The sequence below is a fragment of the Schistocerca serialis genome, chromosome 4, assembly GCF_023864345.2.
Source record: "Schistocerca serialis cubense isolate TAMUIC-IGC-003099 chromosome 4, iqSchSeri2.2, whole genome shotgun sequence".
Taxonomy (NCBI): domain Eukaryota; kingdom Metazoa; phylum Arthropoda; class Insecta; order Orthoptera; family Acrididae; genus Schistocerca; species Schistocerca serialis.
This window is the reverse complement of record NC_064641.1, coordinates 464,369,903-464,375,902: the sequence shown is the minus strand read 5'-3', so window position 1 is coordinate 464,375,902 and position 6,000 is coordinate 464,369,903.

Below are 6,000 nucleotides of genomic sequence, written 5' to 3'. Positions count from 1 at the left end.
CAGTATAATTCCTACAAAATGTGTGACTTCTGTCACGATACTGTCCTTTTCCCCTTGGATCAGCATCTATACCTTACACGTGGGTTGACTCTATGAGTGCCCTTCCTCCTTCCATTTTGGTAGGTATGCCCCTCTTAATTCCTATTCTCCTATGGTACAGGTCAATCCACTTCTTGGTGCCCCTGTCCACACAGTATAGGTCACCCTTTCTTAGGTCTGCCTATCTGCCTTCTACATACAGTAAATGCTGGGTGCACCTCCTTATACCCCCCTTATACTCATGATTCCTTGCCCTAGTATACATCTTTATGTACACTATAATTAAATATTCTCTGGTAAAATTAAAAATCTACTTTACGCTTTACACTTGCTTCTTAATACCTCATTTTATACCCTAGAGTCCCCCTTTACTCAACAACTTCTAACCATGCCTATATACTCTATTCAATATGTTTTACTCAAGCTATAAGACTCCCACTATCATCCTACAGTTCATCAGAATATTTGTTAGACTGACATCTCTGGCTTATGTTCTTTTTCCTTACTCATCCTTCTTTTTTATGCACACTCGATGTGGAATAATTCTAGTTTTTATATACTTATGCAATTATCATAGAAACATTCCACATGGGAAAAATATATCTAAAAACAAAGATTCTGTAACTTACCAAACGAAAGTGTTGGTACATTGATAGAAACAATAACAAACTCAAACACACACACAAATTTCAAGCTTTCGCAACCCACGGTTGCTTCATCAGGAAAGGGGGAAGGAGAGGGAAAGACGAAAGGATGTGGGTTTTAAGGGAGAGGGTAAGGAGTCATTCCAATCCTGGGAGCGGAAAGACTTACCTTGGGGGGAAAAAGGGACAGGTATACACTCGCACACACACACACACATATCCATTCGCACATAACAGACACAAGCAGACATATTGCTTGTACACTGACTAAACTGTCACATAGTGCCATCATTATAGAATCATCTTTTCCAAAGATGATTCTACCTAATTCGCAGCATGACATTAATTGTTACAGGAAAACCTAAATGAAATGACAGACTAACTACTTAGTAAATCCATTACAAGGAAATAACACTAAATTCACCATTTACCACAATAATCAACTAATGACAAAATTAACTAATAATCAGGCACACTTGAAAGATGTTACATTCAGTTCTCTGCTCTCCACAATAAGCAAACTCACAAAATTTGCAAACAATGAAGCATATTTGACAGAACTTGAATGATTTGTGTTTCATAAACAGTTTTATGCAAATACGTTACTTTGTATAAAAAGTTTGTTTGAGTGTACAAATTTCATTCCATATCCCTTCATCGAAGAAATGTTCTTTTCTGTATGTATAATTTTTGGATTAGTGTGATTTTTGCTTCTTTTAAGTCATTGTCAGGCTGATTGTCTTGTCTTTTCTTCAAACTTGAATCCATACAAGTCTGGAACAGTTTGTTTTTACAGCCAATAGCTGAGTACTGACATGCATTTGTAATGAATATTTTTAAATTTTAGTGCAACTGGCATTCCAGAGGGTGACTAAATTAACATAGAAAAATGTACATAGAGTCCACTACTAAAATTTTCAAATATGAATACAAAACAGAAGTTTATATACACAAATATAATATCAAATTTAGCAGAAAGTTAGATAATACCCTTACAATATTTCTTTTTACCTTTGTCGAGGAATTTCACTGTGAAAAGCAAAATAGTTGTACAACCTATAACACTTTTATCCTATTAGTGATATTCTTATTTGAAGAGAGGCATTTCAATCCGCAGGTCAGAGAAGTTATCCTACCTATTTACCACAATATACAACACCTAAAAGAATTTTGCTTTGAAAAGCAGAAAAATTACACAACCTAGATCATTTTCAACATAGCAATGTTATTTGTAATCAAATTAGGTCATTTTCTCTTCTACAGAGAACGATGGTAAAAAGTTAGGATTTATAATTCAAATAGCTTTTATATCTTTAAAAAAAAGTAAAAAAACTTCTCATAATGTAGTGAATTTACACTATTTGACAAATGCTAAGGAACAGAGACATGGTTAGATAGGAATAACCACAGGTAATGGTGTACAATATGAAACACAGTACATACATAATAGTGGTGGAGTGGTATTTTTATAATGGAAAACATTCCCTCCTCAGTCACTAATGCACATTTTGCAACTGTTATTCATTCTAGCTACCAAACTTTTGAGGAGTCCTTTCCCATTGCTCTCTCAGTTTCCAATTCTTGTGTGGTTTGGGGAAGGGGTTGTGGCGGCAGCACCGTCCAACGCACGAAGGGCTGAACTACGGCACTGCCGACACAAGTAGGGGCAGCTGTACCATTATGCGGAATTTCGACAACGGTGCGTCGCACACCGGACCGCACGGGAACAAAGCTGCCATCAGTGCGAGCTAGTCGACGCGACGCGACACACGTCTCCCCAGTTCTTCCGCCGCGGACCACGTGCGTCGAGTCAACGTGACTCCGCCGTAAATGCGTACGCGCGGTCGTGAACGCAGTCGCCGTTAAATTGTCTTTCGCTTCTTCGCGGACGTTACGGCGCCTCCGGTCGCGCCAAGAGCAGAACATTCTGTGACGCGGCCTTTTGTCTCGCTCGGTCCACGCGGTCGCGCCACGGCTCGTCACTGGAGTGTACACCCTCCGGGATCGGTGACCGAGCCGTGCCGCCGGTGCAACGCGCCTATATAGGCGGACATTAGCGAAGTATATTATTTGTCATTTATTGTAACGGCAGGAAAAATAAATGTGTCCTGTCCAGAAACCGCTCTAGTCATTTATTGCCACAAAGCCTCTCCCATGAGCATAGTGCGTGGGCGCGGCGATAAATGCCGGTTCACTGCACATGAGCGACTGTAAGCGGAGATACAACACGTTCCCGCTTCAGGGTTTTCTTTGAGAATCACATCTACCAAGAACATCCTAGGAACACAGGCCATCACGTACGCTCAATATCTTCACTTTCCAGTGTGTCTGACACAACAGTGGTCCTGTGATGGTGGGCACTGTCACCCATAAACAGAAAGTTGGGACCTACTGTTCCATTATATAGATGGCCATGATCCAGAATAATCTCTCTGCAATACTTCTGTGCTGTAACAGTACCTCGTGCTAAGATATGCAGTGATGTTCGGCCATTGTGCATAATGCCTGACTCCAATATAATGCCTAAGCCATTCCAATGACATTTGTGAACATTCTGTGGTGTGTAAGATTTCCCCTCTCTCTCTCTCCACACTAACTGTTGACCAGAAGCACTTGCCCCACTGAAGCAGGATTTGTCAGAGAACATCACTCTGCACCATTGTTGCTGATCCCTATCAATATGCTCCCTTCACCATTGAACTCTTTCTCAATGATGGCATGGTTGAAGTAGTATGCATTTAAAAGGCCTCCAAGCATACAAATCAGCCTGATTTAATCAGCATGAAATGGTTCTGGCAGATACACTTGTACCATTAGTGGCTGCAAAAGGACAACAGCAATCTGCCTTTTCACCACTAGGGCTACTTATCAAAACTCTTGCAGTGTGGTGATTTGTTTATGACCACTGGCAGGCTTTCACATAGCATTTCCAACTTTATCAGCCATTTTTGATCATGAGATGATGCTCTGACACTTATTACTATGCCCACAATAGTAACACTTTGACCAGCCTCAAGTCATCCAACTCCTCGATTGTAAGCATTCAAACAGTGTCTTTCAGATATGTTGCCATACAATGCAGAATGTTGCAACTAATCATTTTCAGAACACCCTTCATCAAACATCATACTGCATGAACTATCCAATAAATACACAGCATTTCTGCACAGGCTTCGCTGCAGTTAACATGTCCCACCCTGTACATTTCCTTTTACTAACGCTGTTTTGGTGTTCCATAGCAATTGTCAGTTGTTCCACAGCAACTGGCAGTTGTTCCTAAGCAAGTGTCAGTTGGTCCCTAGCAATTGTCAAGCAGAGTGACAGTATGAGTACTGACTCTGAAATTAACTTCTGCATTTCTTGGAAACAGTAGAAAAAGTTTTCATTTAGCAGTTTACTTGCTCAATGGGACATGACATTGCAAATCAAAATGATAAGTTTACTTATGACATCAGTTATATCTTTTTATATAACTTCTCTGCCCCCCCCCCCCCCCCCCACTTCTAAAAAGTTTTTTTAACATAAAATTTCACAAATAATCTCAATAAACATTACACAAAAAACCGGATCTGAATTCAGTATGTCACAACTGACAAGTTTATGTCCCACTTGGGTAATTCAAAAATAAAAGAAGTAAATAAATAAGAAGAAAAAAGTGAATGAACATTTACAAAATATGTACAAGCAATAAAGAATATTTTCCACAATGTGTCTGAAAAAGAGTGAAGGAATCCCTGTATATAAAGGAGGCTGCAAAAAGATGTAGGAAAGTACAGACCTATAACTATTACATCTGTACTCTCTAAAATAACAGAAACCATAATAAAAGGCAGAATGTTACATTTTATTAAACATGCAATATTGTCAACAATGAACAACATGGGTTTAGAAAGGGCAAATGTATCCATACAGCAATAGCTGAATTTGTAACACTTGTAACTAAAGTGCTTGGTGAACAGAAGAAAGTCTGCAGTATGTTCCTGGACTTATTTAAAGCATTTGATTGTGTACACCACGACATCCTATTAGAAAAGCTTCATTGTTACAGTATAAGGGGGAAAATTTAAATTGTTTTTGAAAATAGAAAGCAGTGTGTAGAAATAAAGCTAAAAGTGAAAAATAATATTGCAATTGTCTTTTCAAATTTTGAAATTGTGAAATATGGGGATTCCTCACTACTTTTCATTATGTATGTCAATGATATGACAAAAACAGTATGTGATAGTGTAGTCATGTACGCAGATGACACTTCATTTATTGTTACCGGTTCTACAACGGATAATCTACAAGTGAAGGCTTTGCTAAATATGAAAAGTGGAAACAATTATTTCAGGAAAACAATCTATTTGTAAATGGAAACAAAACATCATATATGCAGGTACGTGCAAACAAAAAACATACTTTGCACAACATTATTGCCAAGTTTGGAAACGTAGAACTAAAGGAGGGTTGCTATTTCTGTGATAGATTTCATGTTAAAAGTTTGCAGGAAATTCAGTAATTCATTCTTTTCTTTTGTGTCATTTGCAAACCTATACTAAAATCACCACATAGAATAACTCTTCTGTTTCCTTGTATTAGTCTGACAAATCTGTATTCCAGACTTTTTAGGAAAGTATTTACGTCACCAGTTGGAGCTCCGTATAAACAAATAATGGCTAGTTTAGTGTCCACTACAACAACTCCTGATAGCCCACGCCTTTTTCCTTCATTATTTCAACAGAAAATTTTATATTTACAAACTTTATACAACTGCCACCATGTTTAAGAATTTTTCTACAGAAATAACCACATAGTACAAAGTTAAGTGGGGACACAATATGTAACTTGTCCTCATCAAGCTAATGTTCTGTGAGATACAGTAATGCTTCCGTATTTAAGAAAACACACAAAATTATGAATCTGTAAAGGAAGGATAGATTTGTAAATGAAATATGGTTAAACTTTAACGTATATTTTCAAGATGTAAAACACGGCAGACATTTGATGCCTAATATTTAAAACAAAAGATCTTCTCCATGAAATGTGCAATATTCAAATGTACACACTTTATATTCTGATTACTAATAACAGTTACAGTTGCAAATAATTAAGTAACAGCCCAAGAAAGATCTCCTTTGACAACTTTCATCAAATCTGCAGGATTAATTGCATAACATGAATCAAGCTAACCAAGAGAGTCAAGCGCAATGACAAGAGCATAAAGAGCAAAAACAAGAGAGCAAAAGAGCAGATCAAAAGAGGGCAGTGCCAGAATGACCCCTTGATGTTGAGATCATACTGTTTTGGCTGCTGGATATCAATATTTAACTAAAGT